The sequence below is a fragment of the Anser cygnoides genome, chromosome 9 (genome assembly GCF_040182565.1).
Source record: "Anser cygnoides isolate HZ-2024a breed goose chromosome 9, Taihu_goose_T2T_genome, whole genome shotgun sequence".
NCBI classification, from domain to species: Eukaryota; Metazoa; Chordata; class Aves; order Anseriformes; family Anatidae; genus Anser; species Anser cygnoides.
The window spans coordinates 20,296,512-20,320,546 of record NC_089881.1 but is presented as its reverse complement, the minus strand read 5'-3'; the positions used below and the strand labels follow the sequence as shown (position 1 = coordinate 20,320,546).

The 24,035-nt window shown below is 37.5% G+C and overlaps 1 long non-coding RNA gene across 1 annotated transcript; it reads left to right on the top strand.

The window, feature by feature from the left end:
* Positions 1-1,164: 1,164 nt before the first annotated feature.
* Positions 1,165-18,810, top strand: LOC106032009 (uncharacterized). Its single transcript, XR_010833534.1, has 5 exons — positions 1,165-2,267; positions 3,188-3,359; positions 7,507-7,672; positions 12,189-15,870; positions 17,794-18,810. It is a non-coding gene; the product is annotated as an uncharacterized lncRNA (long non-coding RNA).
* Positions 18,811-24,035: the final 5,225 nt, after the last annotated feature.

Below are 24,035 nucleotides of genomic sequence, written 5' to 3'. Positions count from 1 at the left end.
AAACAAGCATTTAAGTCTTTGACTGGCAGGTGTGCTTAGCTTCAAGTGCAATTATAGATTATAAAATAGACTACAGATCTTTAAAAAATATTTTATGAATTGTAGGTTTTCATGTCAGACATCATGCTATTTTTATAAACTCAGAATTAGAATTGTAGTCCGTGACTGATAATCCATAAAAAAATAAATTCAGATATTTAAGATTTCTAGCAGAATTGAAACATGAAAGTTGCAGACCTGAAGCTTAATTTTGTAAGAAAAATAAATCCACAGATACACAGATTACTGCACAGACAGAGATCAATATAACAAACCAATAAGGATGATCAAGGAAGAAGGTGGCCATGCACAGTAAAAGCAAAAATTATGTGAGTATAAATTGGAAAGAAGCAGAATGAGAGAATATAAGTATAAAAATGAACTTGAATATTGGTACTTCGCTAGGAAAAAAAAAAATTTCCCTCAGGCTGTTGTCCATCTGGTGCCCAGTCTGTGTCATACAAACCAAGGTCATCTTAACAAACATGTAAGCATATTCGTAGCTAACAAGATTTGTAACCTGCATTGTTTTTTTGTGTTTATATGATGTTCATTTAATTGGCTGTATTCCATTAAAACTAAACTGTGATTTCATAAGCTTCTGAATCTGTTCCACTTCTATGATTTTCCTATCTTTCCTTCCAATATTTTTAACTGTTTATGGTGACTAGTAGGTGGAAAAGCTGAACTGCTCATGTTCTAGTCAGTATTGGTAAAAGATAAATTGATAGTATTGTTGGTCACTTACGAAATTTTTGTTAGGCTGTTGGGGAACATTACATTTATTTGATCACCCATTCAATGCTTGGGATATTAGAAAGATGCTATTGTTAATGTAAATAAACAGTAAGCAAACACGAAGACCAGAATTCTATAATAAGTTAAAATGAGTTGTCTTTTTCCTCCTCTTCTAGATTTTTCCAAAGTATGATTTGTTGCAAATCATGCTTTTTATGTAAGCAGTGAATGCTTTATTCCAGTGCTATGAAAAAAGTAGTATGTGGGTTGTTTATACATCTCGCTCTGCTATTTTTATATGCCTTCTAGCCTATTGTGCTCTAAATATGACCTATTCTTTTGCTTTCTTCAGTACATTTGCATGCGTTCAATACCTCAACTCTTTTTCCCTATGATTTCAATGGCAAAATTTGCTTAGATTTCTTTACGGCAAAGATTTCACTAAGATTCTGGATAGAGACAGGTTTTAAAGTAGTGGTGTGACTTTAAAGTCTCTAAATGTTACAGGTGAGTAGTCAAATATTGGGAATATTTCTGCAGTCCATGCTTCAGAAAAAAAAAAAAAAAGGCACGTACAAAATAGAGGTACAAGGAGGTTTTGGAGGGCAGAGAAAATGCATTCCAGTGAGAGATTTCTGTGGAGCTTATCAAAAAGAAAGTTAAGCCTGTATAAACACCTTTCTGTGAAGAAAATATATAATACTAAAGGGTTCTTTAATCTACCAAAGAAATGTGTAGCAAGAACCAGTAGCTGGGAGCTAAAGCAAGGCAATTTCAAATTAGAAATAAAGCACATGCTGTTGTTATTTATTTTTTTTTTCCTCTCTGTTTCACAGAGACGGTAATTAAACTTTGGAGTAGGCTACATTGCAGTAGAAAATGGTAGACATCATCTCTGGAGGCTTTCAGATACAGTCTATCTACTTTCTGAAAGTTATTTTTGGGCTGAACACGAGTTATGGGGGCTCAATAGCAGAGGTAATTGGATGAAATGTGTCTGTGAAACAAAAACTCAGTGTAGATGAACTAATCTCTTCTCCTGGCCTTAAATTTATGAAAATGTAGATTACATTACTGGAATTTGTTTGTTTCCTGTATCTAATTAGTTTTTTTATTCACGGCTCAAAATATTTTTGTCATTGCAGCTTGCATCCTTTAGGAATTCACAACAAAGTTCTTTACCGCTTGCTGAATAGTGGCATACTGTATGTCTCTGAATGTGCAATTTCCAGTTCCTGATTAGCACCAGGAGCCCTGTCAAGGAGGGCAGAACAGCATCCAATTTTGTTGATCTCTACTACAATTACAACAGCCAAAAGCTGCATAAGTGCTATTCTACAGCCTAATCTCTTGCAGAATATTCTACAGCCTGATCTCTTGCAGAAAGACCACTTGAAAATGTTACATCACAGGGATTACTGATGGAGATGGGGTGATTGCCAGAAAACTTTAAAAAGAAAACCTTCCTAGGATGCATTTACAGTACAAAGGTAATCCACAGACAATAGATTTTGCTGTCGTTAGTGTAAATCTGCAGACAGATTCTCCACAAAGCCCTGGGCAGAAGATGCCAGCAGATGGGTGCAATAGCTCCTCTCCAGGAGTGAGGAGCTTCCTTGATCCCAAGGTCTGTGTGCAGATTTTGATCTAGAGTTTCCGTGTTCTTCCTGAAAGACTCAGAAATTTCACTGAGATTGTATCCAATGCATGACAGTGAGACTGTTCCTGGATTATTGGTGGGATGGTGTTAAACCATACACTAAACAAGTCCAAAATGCTATATCAAAAAAAAAACAAGGATAATTTCCTGAGAGGAGTGTCAGCTACTGTTGCATCAATGATTTAATACAAAAATGTGTGCACCTATTCTGTCTGCCCTAATCCCCGCTCTTCCTTGTTATGCTGAGCTGTATTCATCTTTTTCAGCTCTACCAGAGTGCAATTGGTTGAAGTCCTTTAAGCACTTTTCATCTTGATTCACTTTGTCTCATTTTGCATTTATCTTATTGCTATTTCTGACTGACGTTGAAATCCTTTCTCCCAGAAGATATATTTTTCCGGTATTTTTTTTCAGAATGTATTAATATTAGTGTGAGAGAAAAAAAAAATAAATGACTGTTTTTGACTGTTCACTACAATAAAATGTTTAATAAACTGTACAACAAAGATTTCAAGAAAAAGCTGTCTCCTAAACTATTGTCTTTGTAAACAAATCAAGTATGCTGGCATAAAGCTCTCCCAACTAAGCTATTATGACAGGCATTGAGAATGTAGTGCTTTGGTTACTCCCAGTTTGAACATCAGCAGATTGCTGACAATTGGCTTTTCCCAGCTCCTAGATGTAAGGGGGTCGGGATTGCTACTGGCCTTACCTCTATGTTCTCATTGCTTCTGCTTTTGTTACACACAGGTACATCATGAAGAGGAGGTCAACGCATCAGTCCTGACTGATCTAACCCTTCAAGCCCAACCATTTGGCAGGTTTGTCCTGCTGGCTGGTGGGATGCCTGAGGGTTCAGTAAAAGAGTCACAGTGTCCTCAGGTCCCGGATGGCTTTTCCCATGGAGAATCTGAATGTGGAGGTAAGTAGTGCACCTGAGAGTGCATTCGATTTTTTTTAAACTCTTCATAAGTGTAAATCTTAGCTTGCATATCTTGTTTTGAATTAAACGCATTATCTCTTCTTTCCACCCCATCCTATTATACAGGTACTTTTAGGGTATGAAATCATAGCTATTAGCATTTCTATCATGCAGAACGAGCATTCTGTCAGTGTTGGCAGCTCCTTTTACTACAGGTCTCAAAAGTGAGTTGAATTTTGTATAAATTTCATGCTGCGACTTAAAGTGTCTCTGTTAAAGAATGACCACCTGTAATACTCCCTTTAGTGAAGTCCTCAAAGAATCTGAACTATGGGGCTCAGTAGTGGAGATAAAAATCAAGAAGTGGATTTTTTGGTGACAGAACATTTTATCCAAAGTCTTCTCTCACAGTAATTTCAGCTGTTTCCTTCCTCAGGAGGAAGGCTAACTCTGTTTTTTTAGAGTGTTGGGCATTTCTGATGTTCTGCATTCCTAAATATCAGATCCCAAGTGTGAAACTTAGCACTAAGTGATTAGATCATTCTGCTTTTGAAGTATTCTTTAAAATATCCTTCACATATAAGGAGGGATAATTCTGGAAATCCATCAGTAACACATATGGCATGCCAGCTGTGTTTCTTCCTATACATGTTATCCCTATAGGAGACATGGGAGAAGTTCAGGGGAGTTTTCCAGTGATTCTAGGGCTATCTAGGATTAGGACTAATGCTAATAAAACTCTTTGGGGCAGGGGGAAGAAAAAGCTGTAGTTCAAAAGCCAACAAGTCCCCTCTCCTACCTTGTCTAGAGAAAGGAATCTGACAAAGTTGTTGAAGGTATATGCATTAGAAAATGTTGTGATTGAAGCATTCTGTAAAACAATTTTAAGAACAGCTTTTATCATCTTTACCAGTACAACAGCTAGAACAGAGTTGCAATTATGTTCCTTGTTAAAGAGAATTAAGTTAATTCATTTCCATGTTGTGACCTGCAATAGTTTAATTTACCTTATACTATTCTGCTTGTTAATACAGGCTGGACAGAAACATGATAACTTCCATTTATGTTAACTATCTGATTTGTGATGCAGTCTACCTCTGCAATGACTGCACTGTTCAAATTAATTAATACCAGATCATTATCTTTAGATGGCAGGCAGATGTTGAGGTTATGGTGTTTGTGAACCCTAAGCGCATTTCTTTTCTGTGCAGATCAAGAGCAGTTGCCGTATAAATTGAGGATCCAAGGTCTAGGCCTTCTGGCAGTCAATTGGTTTTGTAATTATCTTAGTAATAGTTCTCAATTATTATTCAGTAAAGGTCGTCTTTCCTCTGCTAATGGGTCATGGCACCCTCTAGGGATCCATAGATGGGCCAGTTCTCATTTTTCTCATGTAAATGACTTGCCATCTGTGTGCCATACAGGTTCATCTAAGGCAGTTCTGAAAACACTGCTAATTAATATCAAAGTTGGAGGTTCTGACAAGATTGTAGAATTATTTTAAATACTTTAAAGATGGGCTTTGTTTTCTAAAATTATCAAGGCTCTGTCAAATGTTGTGGGCAGATTAGTTGCAATTCTTTTGATGTAATACAATGATTAAAAATCCAGCCTCCAATCCAGCTAGATCATATATATATTCTACCTGCTCAGCTCTATCTTATATTCAGTTTGGTTCATAAATTTTATTTGGAATTTATATTAAAAATGTTTAATATAAATTAATAAATTTAATTTTAAAAATGTTTTCAATGAAATTATTTGCAATCTTTAACATCAGCATTCAGAGAGATGCCTGACATACATGGAAAACTTCTCATCTTGTGGAATGTTTAAATATATCCAAGTTCTTTATTTTAAATCATATTTCAAGCTTTTAGTATGTTTTTTTATGCCAGTCAGTGTGACTCCTGTATTGAATTTTCATTCAATACGATTTTGTTCTTCTTGAGTTGAAATGTAAGATCTTCACTGTTACAAGCAAAGCTTTTTTCTTTTTTTCAAAAAAGTTAATGTTTTCATGTATTGAAGACTATTTCTGTAGAAAAATACAGACTTACACTTTAATAGAAGGGGGTTATGCTGAATTTTCCTGCTGTGAAAGCCATCGTGTGTGTCCTTCTGATTAGCATTTCCCATAGTCCAACGATTTCTGTTGATGGTATAAACTCAGACAGGCTCTGAATCAACAGACTTAAAAGATTCACACTACCACTGCCCTAGACATACTGACAGTGCTGTCTGGGTCCTCTGCTATAGGAGGCGTGAGGCTGTTACCAACTCTGCTAAGTCCAGCCCTGGCATTGCCTAAATGTTTAATCACTTGGAAGGATCCTGCCCGCCTCTGTCCCCATGCAATCCCGCTATTGCCATGCCTAGCATTATTTCTCCCTGATGATGTTGCTGTGCCTCTCCTTCCTTTCAGTGGCACTTTCAACAGATGTTACCAAACACCGGTAGCCTTCTTTCTGCTCCATCTTATTGCTGACTTGCCTGCCTTTTGTTCTGTCCCATTGTATTTATTTCTGCTGTGCGAGTAGCTGGGAAAGTTACTTTCCTATCCAAAATTGTTAGACTTGCACAAAACTTCTTCATTCCTTTCACTCCATCATGTTTACATTGCAGGCTGTGCTAACAATGAATAAAATGAAAAAGTTAACTAAACTGATAAAGTCATCATTTTCTTCTACTCTGTTGTAATAGCCATGCTGTAATAGGTGCTGTTTCATATAAAATTACCATATAAATTATGCCTTCCAAATCTGCAACAGAAACAGCAACAGTACTTACAATAAATGGCAAATCCCTGTTAATTATTGATAGCCTAATAAACAAACCATTATAATTCATTCTTATGATTCATTATTATTATTAACTCTTATTTAGTATTCATTGCATAAGGATCAATTATGATTAACTGAATATGAATGGTCCACATGAACATTTCTAATTCGGGGTCTTTTCCATTGAAGAAATGGCTTTCTGTATTAAATTGCTTTGTGCAGTCAACAGGGCAAAACATGACTATACCTAAACAGCCAGTCCAGTGTCCTTGACCTGCTGTCTGTAAAAAGCTGGTACAAGCTCTGTCAGAGGAGAATATTGTTTCTCTGGAGGCAACTACCTGCCTCTAACTTGTTTGGCTTATGCCTTAAAGTATGCTATTATGTAAAAATATGTTTGTTTGTTTGTTATACCTGTTACCTGTCCATGATGTATTCCAATCTGTATTTGAAATGTTTTGATCCTTCAGTGTGGGATTCACGTGACTGTATGAGCAATGTAGCATAGGCACGTACAAGCCATCTAGTTGCTGTGTGCCTCTCTTTATAACAAATAAAAAATCTAGTCAGTGCTGTTTAAAGTATACTTCATGTCATCCTAAAGTAGGTGCCTGCATTTGGCCAGATGGATAGTACCCAGGAGTCCCCTGAATGTATTACCTTGATTTCTGTTGGCTACAAAGGGAATCCAGAAAACTAGCTTTGGTGGAGGCAGCTGTATTTTGTAAATGTCTAAGGTTAAATAAGATCAGCTTACCCTTACTAGCAATGATGTTCTGCTTTACTACTTAGCAATGTCAGAGGGAGCTCTTTTTAAAAAGCTCAGCCCAAAATCCACCGAGGCATGATCATAAATCCTGGTGGCTTCAAACCTTAAGTGAGTTGGTGAAGGAGGCTGGATTCCAGGAGCTGCAATGACAGTGTGCCCTTGTGCGGATTTCCAGTGACTGTTAGGTATAGTGCCAATGAAGCCATCTTCTCCAGAAATGATAAATGAATCATGTCATTGGTCTGTTGTAGCTTTTATATACGTGCAACCAGTCCAGTCTTTCTAGACTGCATCACTAGAGTCATGACTTTTGCCATCTGAAGTTCAGTTGGAAATGGTAGTGTCATTACCAGCTGTAAGAAGAACAGGTCTCAAAGTATCATTAGCCAGCACTATAGATGGTCTTTTCTTTTTTTCACCACACTTTCTATTTTTTGACCTCTGTTCCAAGTCTAGCTAACTGCCACTAAGACATAGCAATAGAGAATGTTGATTCTACCGGATTACTAGCAGTTGCCTGCATTCTTTGTTTCAGTTTTTAAGCTTCTGACTGGACTTTGGCTCAGTTTTTACTTTGTCACTTTTTTTTTTTCAGGTTTTTGATGCACTAGGAACTCCATTGCATCTCCTTTTTGGTGCTAGTTGCTACAGTATCCATCTATTGTGAACCAAGCTGAGAATGTCAGCTGGTACCTGCAAGCACATGTGAAACATTCTCGTAAGGGTGACATATGCATTGGAATTTCCCTGAAGCTTTCATGGTGAGTTTAGTTGAACAGAGCAGAAAAGTATAATCACTGAACGCCAAGGTGAAACCTCTTTTATTTTTTCCAGAAAGCACTGTATTTCAGAGTTTTTGGGGGGTGGATGGCAGGAGGGTAAAATTCACTGTAGATAGCATTATAGAGGTATCCACAATTCCCTGGCACATAATAATTTCACTTTTTCTTTGACAAGGGTTCTCCACTGCCCTTCCCTGCTGCCCATTTCTGAACTTAAAATACCTGATGTGATCTGTATTTTTCCATGAAGTGCCAGTTCTCACCAGCTGTGGTTTTCTAAATACAGTGATGCACTATAAAGCAGCCAACTGACTTGTAAGAAGAAATGAGCTCTTGTGCCAAGGAGAATTTAGCATAATGATTCAATTGCAAATATAGCACATAATTTCAAAGATGGAAGAGAGAAGAAGTTCAAAATGTATATAAATATAATATACATAAATATTTTGCTATTTTAGAGGCCCAAACTTCATTTTTTCAAATAACGTCTTGCTCTGCTGTATACATAGCATCCATCCAAGACATACTAAACATTTGTGGTTTTTTTTTAGCAGATAAGCAATGATTCATTTAGTTTGTGTACATAACGTAGCACATAAACGCTTTGTTTCCGATGCTAGTGTGCATTACACAGCGATACACCCAGAATAATTCCAAAAAGTCAGTTAAAGGTGAATTTTAGCAGCAGAACAAAGCTGGGGCAGGTACCTGGGAAAACCCCCTGTCAGCAGCAGCCCGGACAGGCTGTGTGACGGTGGCACTGGTGCCATAGTGGAGGCTGGAGCATCATTAATGTGTGCATGCTTCATGCTTCGCACCTTTCCTGAGGTTGTGCAAGGCCATACTGAAGTGTCACTTCTTAACCACTGCTTTCGTTGCCCAGGGGAGGTGTCTGGCATGCTTGGTTGCACAAGTCACACTTTCATATTGAGGCGCTGACACATCTTAAATAAGAACAGAATTTGATCTCTCTCTAACTCATCGGTAGCCCTTTACACAACATTGTTAAGCAGTTCTACCAACTGCCTCACAAAGTAATTAACTATTGATCTTGCCCGTTTTACAGATGACAAAAATTCTCATGCTGCGTTTCAAGAAATGATCACTTTTAACCAGTCTGATATTTTTCCTGATCATGTGAACAAAATATACAACTGTAAATAAATGTATTTAAATTTAGTTTTGTCATACAAATTCTAAGCTCAAGAGTTTGCTTTTGGCTAGGGTTCGTGATCAGAAAAAATTCTCAAGGCAATAGTTCTCTCTGTCATCCTAAACACCCTGATTGCCTGGGGATTTTTAAAGAAGGGCATACTCTACAGGCCAGCTGATTATCTGTGGCCTTTGTCTGATATGTACATCTGTAATTGAACAACCTTACAGTTAGCATACACCCTGACTCCACAGCTTTCATTTCTTCTTCATCAAGAGACTCACTAGACATTAATAACAATAATCATTTTTACCAAATGGTAGTTTACTGTCAAGGTGTTTAATTTTCTAATCTATCTCTAACTAACCCTTACAAAGTATTTCTAGAGGAAAAAAAAAAAAAGGCAAACAAACCAACAACAACAACAAAAACAACAAAACAGAACAGAGCTATATAAACAATATTTGGGTGTGAAACTGGGACCATCTGCTTTTACTGAAAGCAGTCCTTGAAACCATTATGCTATTTTAAATTCATTTTCAAAATGTCAGTGATATAAAGAACACAACCAAGAAGCTGCTAACGTTAAACACACTTCTATTATGCAGTCTAACTATAAAAACAATATTCTGCTTAAAAACAAACAAGTCAAAAACGAAGGATTTTGATCACAGAGAAATCAGCTTTACCATGTGCTGTAAATATTACTGAGGCAGCAGCATGCTTACATTTCAGAAACCAGATAATGAACAAAATGAAAGGAGGAATATCATGAATCTTAATTTTCTATAAATGCAAAATATTCAATGTACTTAGTCTCTTTTCTTTTTCTTTTTTTTTTTTTTTGTTTTTTGTTTTTAAGTAAGGAAGTACATATATTTTGATCACTTTGCTGAAACCTCAAAACATGGAAATAAAGCAACAATGAGATGTGAAAGCTACAGCAAATGTCTTCTGGAAAGTGTTTTTGTTGCTGGGGCAACTGCAAGAGCTTTCACTATTTTTTTTCAACAACTAACATTTGCAGTATTTCCCACCTAGTGGAGGAAATGGTGGCTGTTTTACATAAACATATATTTAAAGCTTAAAAAAAAAAAACAGCTTTGAAGTTAATCCATTAGTGTTTGTAGAGGAACTAGAGTGTCAAGACAGTAGCTTCTTGTTCATCAGCTTGCTATGGCAAATCTGCTGTTGAATTTAGTGAGACGAGTCTTAATCTTTTACTCCAGTTGTGGCTAATATAACTCTGGTGCGGTGCACTCCTTTTCTGTCTTCCACGTTTTATTCTGGGTAGGGTATAATTATGAGTTTCATTTTAATAGCCCTTGCATTTGGATATTTTACATATCTGAAAGCAACCTGGGAGATTTCATATTTACAAAACCCATTTCATCCATCTGTTAAAAAAATAAAAATAAAAAAATCACATATTGAACATAGGATGGCATCAGACAAATACCAAAAATCTGATATTTAGATGATAAATGGTGTGATACACCCTATTTGATAAATGAAGACTGGTAGATAAATGAATGTAACAAAACTACTAGTTAAGCTCAATATATATTTATTTGACAATGTAATGACTAGCAATTCAATAAATATTTGCTTATTTGTCAATTTAAACAATAAAATTAATCTTCATAGCATGGAAATGATAGCTAGATTTTTCTTTAACTTCACTTTTCCATTTAAGGCTTTCAAATGAGTAGATTTTGATAATCGAGGAAAGCAGAACTGCAATTTGTGAATGTCTTGGGAAAATAACAGCACCAAGGAAGTATTTTAGGTTCTTACTATAGAGACAAGTTCAATAACCAGGTCAGCTTTCCTCGGAGGGAAAATAAAACAACAAAAACAAAAATAAACCTAAACTCCCACCAGGACTTAATTTGATGCAGATGAATGAAACATCAGTAGGCTTTTGCAAATAAGTGAATACGAAAACAAAGAAAACAAATAAAAGGGACTTGTTATGAGACTTTTTTTTTTTATGTTATTTCACACTTTTAAGATTTGAAGTCCTCCTGAAGAAGAGGAGCTCAAATATAGGTCTTTGTTTTAAAAATTATGTTTATCTTTTACATCAACATAGGAAACTTTGGAATATCACATTTTTACTGTATTTGGTATTAAAAAATAATAATCTGTAACTTTATATACTCTATTACTGTGCCATATACTAATTTAATAGCAGTCTGAGAAAGTTATCATGCTGGTCTCAAGTATATCTGTTACATTTTTTTTTTTTTAGTGATTGCATGTCAGTAAGGTTTTACTAGGGATCCTTTTTATCATTCTTTCTTTCTTCATTCTTTCAGCTCCTTTCACTCATGTTATATTATGGTGTGCACAATTACATCTGGGAGAGTTTTTAGCAAGTCTAAATTGAAGATACAATTTCAATTTTCCAAATTTTATTTTTAAATAATTTTATTTTAGGAATAAACTGACTCACTATTAGACTAACGCTTTCCACATGTATCCTGCAGTTCCAGATATACTTGTCTGACTTTTTCCATTTTTACTGCTGTGGGAATCAAGAACTTCCTAATTTGATGAGAAAAATGCTTGGTTTCCAAACTGATGAAAAACTTAATTCCAGACAGTCCTCTGCAAGTTGGCTTTGTGGTTTCAGACCTAAGGATGACCTGCAATAGTATGATGATAGCTTTGTCATAAACTGAGAATGGTTACTAGTCCTAAAGACACTTAAATACTTCTGATTTTTCATCTTTTCTTGTAGGCAGGGATAGAGGGGTCTAATGTATCTAATGTGAAGGAAGATTTTGTAATGGGAAATCATGTTATTTTTAAATTATTTTTGAAGCTCTTTTTACAGGGCTGGGAACATTTTTCTATAAACCTCATGATGCTTTATTTACTGTGAATAATGAGTATTTATAAGAAAATAAACTCCTCATACAGCTCTGGGTAGCAGCATTTTCTTCCTCACAAATGTGAATATATGTGTATATGTGTATATATAAGTAAATGAATTATGCCTGACTTTATCCACACCTTGCCAGACAAGTGGGCTTTTTTGATCTGCTGAGCAACATGTCATCACGTCATTCATAAAAGCAAGATATTTTCTTTAACATTAAAACCACTGAACTGGTAAATGATACATTCCGTTTGCTAGCGATCAACTAATATTATATTGGAATGTGTGTTTTCTCCTTTTTGGATAATATTTATTCTCATAATGCTCTGCTGGGCCTTTGTCTCTGCTTCTGCCTCTCCTTGCAGCCAGAGCAGGTTTCCCTTGGTGAAGCATCACTGAGAGTAGTCCGTGGTGCTGCCCTCCTCTGGAGGAGGGCTCCTCTGCTCTCATTTCAGGGGGAGAGTGGCCACAGGGGTGAGTTCTGCATTTCTGGGCAACGGAAATGAGAAGAGAGCGTGGTGTCAAGGGTGAGTGAAAGAGAAGAAGGTCCTGAGACTGGAGTGACTGAGGGGATCAGGCTGAGAGAAGGGAAGAGAATTACCGTAGTGAACACCCACGCACCTTTCGGTGTAATTTTTAATGCGAGACAAAGAACTTCGATGGCAACAGCTCCACCGGTGGGGGCCAGGAGTTGTATTGAGTGGTAAGGAATTGAGGGCTCATTTTATTCATTCTGAAAATCCAGTTACTCTGTGTACAGAAGGTGCAGCAATATCACACACAATGCTTGCAGGTACTGTCATATATTTTAAAATATTCACAGTGGGAGAGAATCAAATTGATCCCCCTTCACTCCTGGCAGTATGGAAGTACCTACAGCAACCTGATCTAGTACAGAGGACTGGATATGAAAACAGCAAGCTCAGACTAGAAATACTCATCTAATCCATAGTCATAATGAGCTCATCCACTGCCCCGAGCCTTTTTAGCAATGCAGGTATGCACAGCGTTCGGCCCGCTGAACGGTACGGTTGGCTGCACTCACGGTGGGTGCTTCATTACACTGACAAATGACCTCAGGGACTTAGTTAAGCAAGAGCATGAATGTATGCTTTCTAACACCGCACACAATATTTTGTGTGCTTTTAATAGTGTAGCCAAAGTGTAAAATTGGATGTAGGATTTTATAAACTTCCCAATGAAGAGAAAACATAGTTTGAAGCCACGGAAGCTGTGTATCCGATGGCAGAGCAGCTAATGCAGTTTGCTTCTCCAGCATTGCCCTGAAGTATCTTTAGAGATTCATATATAAACGGCAAGTACATAACCCGCTGTAAAAAGCTACAGTAGTGCTGAAGAAACCTTTGGTGAGTTTCTGTGGCCTGCAGAGGACAATTATATGTGGAATAGAAGTACAGCTCGAAACTGGACCCTCACACAAATGCCTCAGGATCTATCCATCCTAATTAGAGTATTCTTGAAATCCTGATGTGGACTTTGACTTTAAGAGCCTGATCAGGGCTAAGTTTAGCAAAGAAAAAAAAAATCTAAAAGGAGAAGACACTTTTTACATGAGGGATTTAGGTAAGTACAGAGCAGTGTCAGGCCCCCTTCCATTCCAGTGCTCTCCTCCAGGTCCGTCATGCAGCTGGAGATGTGAGTGAGCCAGAAGGGCTAGCACTGGGTGGAAATGTGTCTACAGCAATGGCCAGCTTGGAAGCATCGTTTTGTGTTCCAGCCAAATACCAGACAGAAATGGTCATGGCTTAAATGTTACATTTAGCAAAATGTGCTTGGGCCTTGGTTATTCATCATACTTAAGTACAATTAGCTGCATAGGAAAGCATGACTTTTAAAATCTGTTCTTTATAGGTAAAATTGTGAATATTCCTATGTGATTCTTATGAATACCATTGTTCCTATGAGTACTGTACAAGAGAAAAAAGAGACATCTGCCTTTTAAAGATGCTTCCACAATGCTTTAAGATAATTTTGTGATTCTTTAGGCATTTACGAATGTTTTTAGTAGAATTATGTGGTTGATGCTATTAGGTCTCCCTGTTGGTCTGTCCAGACTAAACAGTCTTCAGTCATGGCTAATACATGAGCTAGTCACAAGTGTTTAAAAGCAATGACTTGTGCTAGAAGAATTATGGTGTTTCTGAGTTATTAGTGGAAATACATGAGTTCTAATAAAAGCTTTAAAGCAGGAACTTGATTGTTCCCGTCCAGGATGGACTTTGCTGAGGAGTTTAAAAGAGAAGATAATGGAGGAGGGAGAAAAGAGATCTAACAATTAGTGAGCTCAGGATATGGAGGAATTAAATTCAAGTATCATTTATGCAGGCAGAGTTTTGACACATATGCAGGAAAAGAAAATATAATTATACGTTACAGAAATTACTGGATAAGAAAATGAGCAATTTGATACTGATTTACTGTGTAAAAATTGAGGTGCAATATTTGTAGTTAAACATTTATATAAATGAAAGCTGTGTATTTGTATACAAATGATGAAGGTGACCCTGATTTAAGTCATTCAAAAAGAGAACATTTAAATATGTAAATCAGATATGAACTAAGTTGAGGGAGGGTTATCAAAAGTGTCTGCTATCTCTGAACTTGAACATATGCTCATTATGGTAATTCAATAGGCTCTTTAGATCAAATGCCGGCAGATTTCAGTATTTTGCATTACTTTAAATTTTACTTCTGATTTCATCCCCCTTTTTTTTTTCTCCTATGACTGAATGCCAAACAAAGAACCATCGGAAGGGAAAAAGTCTTGCTATGTTCCTCCAATGGACCTTAGATGTTGCATTTTGCTGGTTGTTGACCTGGGAACTGCCCAGAAGAATATGAGGCCAGAACTTTTCCACCCAATAATCTCATCGATACATTTAATGTTCCACAAACCGTAAACCTCACATAAATTTTCCTTTAAACTGCATGTCTTTAAAACTGTTAAGATCAGAGTGCATAATTTTTTTAATGCACTGATGTAACGTAGTTGTTGGCTACATCTCTTCGAAGACTAGTCAGTCATTACTTTAGGAGATGATATTTGCCACAAAAGAAAGCACTGCAATTTCACTACTGGAAGCAAATCCCCTCAGTTCCTGGTTGTACAAGAAACTTTACTGCAGTTTTCTTACATATAATTTGCAGAAATAATAGGCTGGGTGTTGCAATGATGGGATAAAGTTTAACTGCTTCAGTATAAATCTCATTAGCATTTTTTTTCTTTAAGGAGAGGGTAGTGTGGTGAACATTTATGTTCTCATTTCTTACATAATCCACAAAACCTTTTTTTTCTGTTAGTTTAAGTGCTTGCATCTCTGTCTTTTGCGTCCCACATGAGCTCTTTCTTTAAGGTGTAAATATGTTCCCTAAATAATGAAAGTGCCATTATCACCCTTTTATTCATTTGGTTGCCCACGACAGAACTGAAAAGGCATTTAGCTAGAAAACATACTTTTGCTATAAAGAGATAACGTTAACATAAAAATCTCTGCAGATCATTAGTCTGATTGTTCTCTAATGTATACTCTCTTGAGTTTTTTTTTTGCCAGGATACAGAATAAACGCAGGCATGTCAGTGAGCAGACACTGGAAGTTTTCATTCACTGCTCACCATCTCTCATGACACCCAGCCTGGGCTGGTCCAGCAGAGTATTCGCGTACATCCTTATCTCCAAGCTGATGGATAGCCCCGTCTTTATCCTGCATGGCTGAATCCCTCCAGAAAAGAACAGGTCACTTAGAACTAAATGAGTGCTGACTTATGTTTGATGAACAAAAAACCACAGGAGGCCCTAAACATTGTAGCAAAGATCCCCAAATTGTTTATTTTCTACAGAGTAGGCAGCTGAGTCACCGCTTTTCTTTACATTGTCCACACTGTGTTCCCATGTGGCTCCTCCTGCACTGATGTGAGCATGGTACATCATGGGAAAAAGCCTGAAATAATTTTGCAAAAAGATGTCAAAATATTTCAGCTAGGAAAAATTGTTCTGATATTTTGTTCTTTGCAGGATGACAGTATTTTGACTTGTTTTGAAGAAAAGATTTAAAATATTTTCTCTTTGAATGATATGATATACCCCCAGAAGGATTTTAGGTGTGTAGGAATCCTAGGTAAGTTGTCCTGCCAGTTAGCGATCTGTAATATACTCCTTTTAATTTGAATTTGTCTGGTATCAGCTTCCAGCCATTGCATACACTTTTTCCCTCCCTCTATGCCAACCATAAAAATGTACATTGGTCTCTGAAAACTTTACAAGAGAGTTTTGCAAAATCAGCCAGGCTACTAGTTATTATACCAGTGTTTCAAATCTGAAAACATTTGCATGTAGTTATTGATCTCTGAGACAAAGGTAAGGGTTATTAGAAGTGGCTGTGAAGCTTGCCTTCATGGCATGGACTCCAAGTACAATTTTGTTACCAACCACTATGCAAATGAAATAAAACCAGTAAGCTTAAATATAGACTCACAGAACCACAGAATATCCCGACTTGGAAGGGACTCACAAGGATCACCTCCAAACAAAAATCTTAGCTCTGATGGTCTGTTGTTCTTGTGCTTTTTAACTAGAACTGCCAATGTCCCTTTAACACAGGGTTGGTTTTTTTGGCCGACTACTGGACAGTCATTGTTCTTTGACCAAGATTGCACTCTAATCTTGGATGCTATATGAATCTAAAGAGAGCTAATGGAGATTTGTGGAAAATGGCTTGGCATTTTTCCATTACTGCTAATAGGATTAGAGAGGTGATGAATTCCTCACTGGAGGTTTTGATAGCTCTGAATAAAGACGACAACCTGCAAGCAATACTTTTGGCTCAGTCATTGCTATTTTCTCTGTGTTCTGGGCTCCACAGTGCACGAAGGATTTGAGGTCTGGAACAGGCTTCCTGGCGAGGCAGCTGATGCCCCAGGTCTGTCAGTGTTCAAGGGGCATTTGAGTAATGCCCTTAAAAATATGTTTTACTTCTGTGCATGTTCTAGCTTGCCCCAGCTTATCCAGCATGTAATGCTTAACTAATTTACAAAATATTGTGGCTTCACATCCAAGCTTTTAAAAGTCCCTCATGAAAACAGCATTTAATATGTTTTGAATAGTTTTCCCTAATATGTTTTGTTCATGGATAATAGTTGTGATAAGGAGAAGGAGATTTTTCCCATCAAAGGAATAGAGGTAAATTAATAGAGCTATAGTTGGTCAAGACCCTCTAAATTACACATTGGTTAAAATAAGAAAAACCAGCATATTAGGATCCAGAGACTTATGAAAAGCTTTTTTTTTTTTTTTTGACTCTAAAAACACCTTGGAAGAGATTTCAAAATTATCACGACATTTCATTATGAAACTTTTTAAACAGAGTCCAAAACATGAATTTGATTCAAATTCTAAGCTAAATATGTAATGTTGTTTACAGAGAGAAATATTCAAATGAAATATTTTGATGTTATTAAAATAATACGGTTTATTTCATATTTGACTTCATATTACTATGAGATTGGGAAATGTTCTTCCATTTATGCCCTACTTTTAAACAGTGATGCAAATGTAGTGATACTAAAATAATTCAGACCATTATTTCTGATGTGCAAATGCTTCTCCTTAGTCATACCAGAGAGGGCCATTTTCAGTGGAAGTGCTGAGAAAATGGGTTTTCTCAGGGGAGGAGAGGAGAAAAAATAAATAAATCGATATTTGCTAGTCTTGCCTTGTCTGAAAATGTTGACAACCAAAATAATTTAGAAATGTTGTGGCAGTGTCATCTACATATCCATGTCAGTGTAGTTAGTGCCTTTGTTCTTGCCTATGGCTTCCCTGCCTGCATTGCAGTTTCCTGGATATTTCACAATCCCACCTTTTCCTTAGCTACTGCTACTGTATCATAAGGACCTCTATTCTACTAAAGACAGGAAAATCTGCTTTATACAAGGGAAGGGTAGCGTGAAGTCACAGTGGCCTCTTTTCTTTGGCCAAAAAGTTAGATTTTATGTTTTTAGGTATTAATTCTTTAACTTAAAAAATGTTTTCCCCTTCACAGACAGCACAAACATCATGAAAGCAGAGAATTGAACCACAAAGAAATGTCCTCAATGACCACTACCACAAGTAATGTCTGATCACCTTTGATTTTCTTTCTACCTACCCCAAAATTTTCCTCAGACATCTGTGAGTAGACTTGATTTCCTTATCGATGCACTGGAATTAAGAGAGGACATTTAAAAGCATTTTCACGTAGGTTGTCAGGTACTTTTGGTGTATAAATCACTGGCTGGCACAACTCACTGCCTGTCCTTTGGTGTCAACTAACAAGTGGTATACATTTAGATGTAACCTAACCTCTAGCAATAAATCAGTCCAGGTTCATCACAAACATCTCAACCTTAACCCTGTTGAAGTACTCTGCTGACACACAGAGGGAAGTTTCAGGAGACCCCTATCACCAGGTAGCGTGTCATGATGTAAACTGATCCTTTTGATAAGGATAGGATCCAAAATCAGGAGCAGTGACTCTGTAAGAATAATTTAAAGAGATACATAGCTAATTTTCACTACCACATAGTATCAGATCAAAAAAGTAGCAGAAGTAACATATACGTCATTGATTTTTATCCCTTTCAGAGCAGCCTGTCTCGGTATTTTTAATGAAACATTAAATGATTGTAATGTAAAGTGTAACAGAATGGCATAGTTTTATACTTTCTTAATTGGATGCTAATATCCATGTCAGTATTTGCATGAAAAATGGTGTACTAAGCCAAAATATCAAGGTTTTTAAAGCTCATAATCATTCTTCCACTGATACCATCTGTCAGCTTAATCTTCACCTCCCAGAATTCAAGGAAGAGGGTGCCTTCAGGGAAGGGAAAATGGAAAAATTACTGTTATGAAAGTACAGTAAATTGAGTTTAGACCACGGAGTTGAAATCCCATTTGATTAGATAGGACTTATTAGTTATTAATTGTCGAAGTTTGAAAATAATTAAGAATTACTGCTGGGGCACTGTCACTCCTCCTCCCTGAAGAAGCTGCAGGGCTCCCTGGAGCTGGGAGCGGCGCAGAGGCACAGCCCGCACCGCAGACTGCCTGCACAGGAGTTCAGAGGCTGCCTCCAAGAGCTCCTCGTCCAGCTGAAATTCCTGCACCAGCAGTGAGAGTCTGTGTACCCTCTGCTCTGCCATGGAGAGCGGTACGTGACTGCATTGCATATGCAGTGCTGCACCTGGTTCTTCTTGAGCTTGGCATTTTTACAGCATCCCTACGTGTGTATAACCTGCGTATAGCTATTGCTTGGGACAAGCCACTTCTTACTCGTCATTCATAGGGTATAATCGGGTGTACACTAAGCAGGCAAAATCCCCAGGAAAAAGAAAAAAAAAAAAAAAAAAGGAAGAGTGGAGCTGGAGAGCAGATCACCTGCTGGTTTATTCTGAAATTAGAACATATGTGCAAAGCAAGCACATATCTTCTGCGAGATTATCTCAAATCTCTGCAATACTGCAGGAGCTACAGGCCAATTCTTCCTTAACAAAAGTAAGAGGGTGCATTTTCAAACATCTCCAGCTGTTAGTAAATCCTTTGACATGCAGCTACTTTACTAGATTGCCCTAAAGAAATTCAAAAGCTATTGTTCTCGCAAAATGTCGCTATTATTCAAATTTCAAAGACAAACAAATGCATCAGGTCTTTAATGTCTGTGTTTGCACAGCAGCTGTGCCTCTGAGCTTCCACTGAGCCGCTGGGTCCCTGCAAACACGTAGCTGGAGGTAATCCCTGCCCATGGGACAGCACAGGCCAGGCCTGCTCTGTCTCCATTGCCAAGTGTTGTACTGCAATAGGAGTGAATCTGCAGAGCAAAGCAGTTGGTGCTGAGGTCTATATCCTGCATGGTAGGGGCTTACTCTGCATTAGCTCTAGCCTGATCCTGTAGACGAAAGGCTCCTTGGTGAGTGGAGTGTGTTGGGGGATCTCAGGGTGCATCCTTCAGTTCAGGCTTAAACAAGAGGAATCTGCTTCGAACAGTGAGGGAGCGTTCTGCAAGCAAGTCCATGCACAGTAACCGAGGAGACTAGTAAGAATCACTTCAAAGGCTCCCACATAATCCAAATTAAATAAATATGCTTGCTTGCTTTCTCTTTTCCTTCTTTGCTTTAAACCAGTATAAGCTCTGAAAAAATATACAGGGCATTTTAAAATGAAAAGTTATTTCAAACAAACAAAGAAGTCAAGCTGTTTTAATGTTGAAAAGCTTCATTTTATTTTTATTTGTTATTTTTTTTCCCCTAGGCAAAACCTGTAACTTTCAGTAAGGAAAGCTTTCATACTGCTTTGAATAGCCAGTCAGAGGAAAAGGACAAAGCAAGTACTGAGCTACTAAAAGGTACTCCGCTGCCTTGTTAACTATGCTAGTTATGATACCTTGCTTGCTTGGAAATATAGGCCATAAACAATTAAGGAAAAAAAATGCATAAACGTAAGGGGCATGTAGCCCTTGGCATGTGCTTGGAGGGTGGCATTTGCAGGAGCCTCCGAGCCAGCAGCTGTGGAACGTTTGCTTCAGGTTTTCCGTCTGGGATGGGAGGTAAAGTGGGAGGGATGTAATTTGAAGAAGAAAAGGCAGGTTCTTTGCCAAAATTGTAATTTTTCTTATGGAAAATTATTATTTTGGCAAAGAAAACCAAAATTATTGCAACAAACTCTTATTCCGATATCTGGAATCAATGAGCGGCTGCCAATGCCCTGCCCCTCTCCAGCTCCAGCACCAAAGACCCAAGGTCTTTTCATTCCATTTTCCAAACTTAAAATTAAGCATGTACTTAACAGAGCAGGGTGAGATAGTTGGAATAAGGAGCAATACTGTTAAGTTCTAACTTGCAAAGCTCTTCCACTTAAAGTGCTCTTTTTTTTTCTTTTTTGTCCCAAGCAAAATATATATATATTATAAAATATATACATCTTTGTATATAGATGTCAATTCTCTGTGCAGAACACCTTGCAAATTTAAAGTTTCATAAGGTTTATGTGTATATAGATGCATACGTACATCTATTTGTTTATTTCTATAAATGTCATTGTACTTTTTTTTTCAACTGCTTCCCCACCTCTCAATTTAATTATCTGAATTATTTGTCTTATGTATACTTATCTGTAATCCCAGAGTAACTTAAAGTTGTTCTACTGAGCCAGTTTCCCAAAATTAGAGTCCTCAGATTTGCTTTCTGCTAATTTAATGGCAAAAAAAAATAAAAAAAAACATATCTTTTCCTGGTTTTCAATATTTAAAAAATGGGATCCCTATTTTTCTTTTCTTTTTTCTTGTTCCTCTCCATTCTTTCATGCAATAAATAATTACCAGATTAAAAGAAGGAGAGGAGTGTTTCATGTATTCTCTTGTAAATAGTTTTAAAGCTCAAGTAGTTTATCCTACTTCCATTTATTAATACAGGACAGAGACTAAAGTACACACAGACACAACACTTATATTCATTTAGCAGTGACAGGTTAACCAGACTTTCTAAACAAAGAGTATTAAACACTGTTCAATCAGTGTCATCCTCCAGTTCTTTGTTTGGTCCATTATCTGGGATCTGAATGAGGAATTAAACTCCTGCATAAGGTAATAGTCAGTCATTGTGATGTGAAAGAATTTCCATAAGTTATCCTCCAAGGGGAAATCCTGCCCTGAGCAGAGGACCAGTCAGAGGCAGACGCACCACTTCAGTCTGATGTAAGTTTATTGAAGCCTCAAACAACACGTAAGGCCCTGTGCTGCTCCCAGCAAAGAGACATTTTTCTCTGCAAGGCATCATATCACCTCCCTTCCAGAGAAGTTAATTGTGGTTATACCAAAGGCCAAATTAATTTCATCATCAGCTTACAAATCAAAGTTGGGTCAATAAGGGCTATCATACCACTTCAAATAAAACAATCCCCTATAAGGTGAGGAATTATTTGCCCTCCCTCTAACATATTTCTCTTGGGAAATGAAACGGAGAAGGGCAGAGAGTGGCAACTCCATCTATTTCATACATTCTCAATGTCCTCTCACATACATAAGCCCTAAAGCTAGAGCTTCCTGGCTTTTTCTGTTGTTTAAGAGGTGATTTGAAACTTCTGTTGAGAACATGCTGCTCTTAGTTGTGTGTGTCACTGACATATTTCTCTGGAAGACCTCCTAGCCTGGACTTTAACTCAGGACTTGGCAAGTGATTTAGCACTTATTTATTGAAACGTGCATAAGCCTTAAAACCATCAGACAGTTCCAGCACAAACATCTGTCTTTTCAAAAGATAACACCCTGTCAAAATGCCCTGGAGCAGAATCTCTTCCTTTGGTTTGAAGTTGAAGAAGTAAGCAGCTACAGTAGTTAGACAGCAAGTGTTTTTGGAGAGATGACAGCTGGGTTGTCAGACATTATTGCTGAATTACACAACGTTTGTATGTTACAGCACAAATGTAATAAGCAATTATTCTTACATTATCATATATAGGGCTGCCCAATTACTGTCTGTGAGGTAAGATAAAGGACTTGTGGTCTGTACCACTTCTATTGGTGTCAGGGGCTTTCCATCAGACAGAAATGAAGGTAAGTCTATTTTCACTCTTGTCATTTGAGGGAGTATCAGTTTAAACATCCGCTGTAGAAAAAAGATATCAACGAGTAAAATCTCCAAGGCAGACTTCTATCCCTTGTGTGAGGAAAGCAGACAAGTTAGTTACAGTAACTGCGAGTGATGAGAATTTAGCTTCCTCATCAGTAGATTTCACACACGGAGTAAAATCATATTTACTTAATCCTCAGTGTTGGAAGACTCCAACAAATTTCATTGTATTTCACATATGTCATTTTTACACAGTGCTACTAAGAAAATCACTGCATTTCAAAGAAACTGAGAGATCTCTGGATGGTACTTACTTAGATCTTTCTTGTCTTGAGACACAAAATAAAAGAACACAAGCCAGGGAGAAGGATGAGAAAACATTGAATAGCTTTTTCATAAGAAAAAAAAAAAATAAAAAAACAGCAAAATAGAGTTGTCTTTTGGAAAAGAGTTGACTGAGGTTGCTATGACACAGGTCTGTGGAATCATAAATGAAGAACTTAATGGAGAAAATTGTTCATTGTTTCTCATAATACAAGAAATAGGGGACAAAAATGGACTGACTAGTTAATAGGTTCAAAACAATCAGGAGATAACTCTCCAACATCTAGTTAAACTGTCAGTTTAGGTAAACTAGTTAGATATCTAGTCAAATTCATGGCTACGAGCCAGATATGAATTTGAGGTAGAAAGGTCACCAGCTGAACTGATGGAAGAAAAAAAAAATCCATCAAAGACTTAGAAGATATTATGGAGAGCAGTTTTCACATGGGCAAATAGTGATAGGACAAGGGGGAATGGTTTTAAACCAGAAGAGGGGAGATTTAGATTAGATGCTGGGAGGAAATTCTTTGCTATGAGGGCAGTGAGGCCCTGGCCCAGGCTGCCCAGAGGAGCTGGGGCTGCCCCGTCCCCAGCAGTGCCCAAGGCCAGGCTGGGTGGGCTTTGGGCAACCTGGGCTGGTGGAGGGGGCCCTGCCCATGGCAGGCGTTGGACCTGGAGGGGTTTTAGGGTCCCTTCCAACCCAAGCCATTCTGTGAATCTATAATAACCTCTGCCTCAGTTTCCAAGTCTTATTATCATCTTTTTCCCTAGGTCTACACTATTGGTCACTACTGGAGAGTGGCTAATGGTCTAGAACAGACCTGATGTGACCCTTCTCAGGCTCTAAATTACAAGGCTAGAAGCTTGTGATTCAATTGGCAGCAACCCACTGACGTGAGCTGAGCTATGCAGATTTATTCCAGGGAGTTGCTATACAATTTTAACAAACTACTATAGAAAAGAAAAAAGCTTAGGAGGAAAAAGAAAAGAAAAAAAAAAAGGAAGAAAAAGCGCTTTTCAAAAGTCTTTTTATTGCCTTAAGGTATCAACTATTAGCAATTCTATTTGAAATACTTCTATGGTTTTCCAAAGAGTAACATTCAGCAATGGCTCTGTCTTGCCTCCAGATACAGCTTGGATAAGAGGAGCAGTTCACCAGACATGGCTCTGATAGACAAGGCAAGGCATCAGTTTCAGCCAAAATCTTTCTCCAAAAGCTTGTTGTTTTTTTGTTTGTTTGTTTTTTGTTTTTTTAAATCTTAATCTTATAGCTCTGGTTTCTTAGCTGTCACCAATCAATCAGTAACTCAGCTGAACTGGACATAAAAATAATTACTTAGGTGAAAGCCAACTCAAA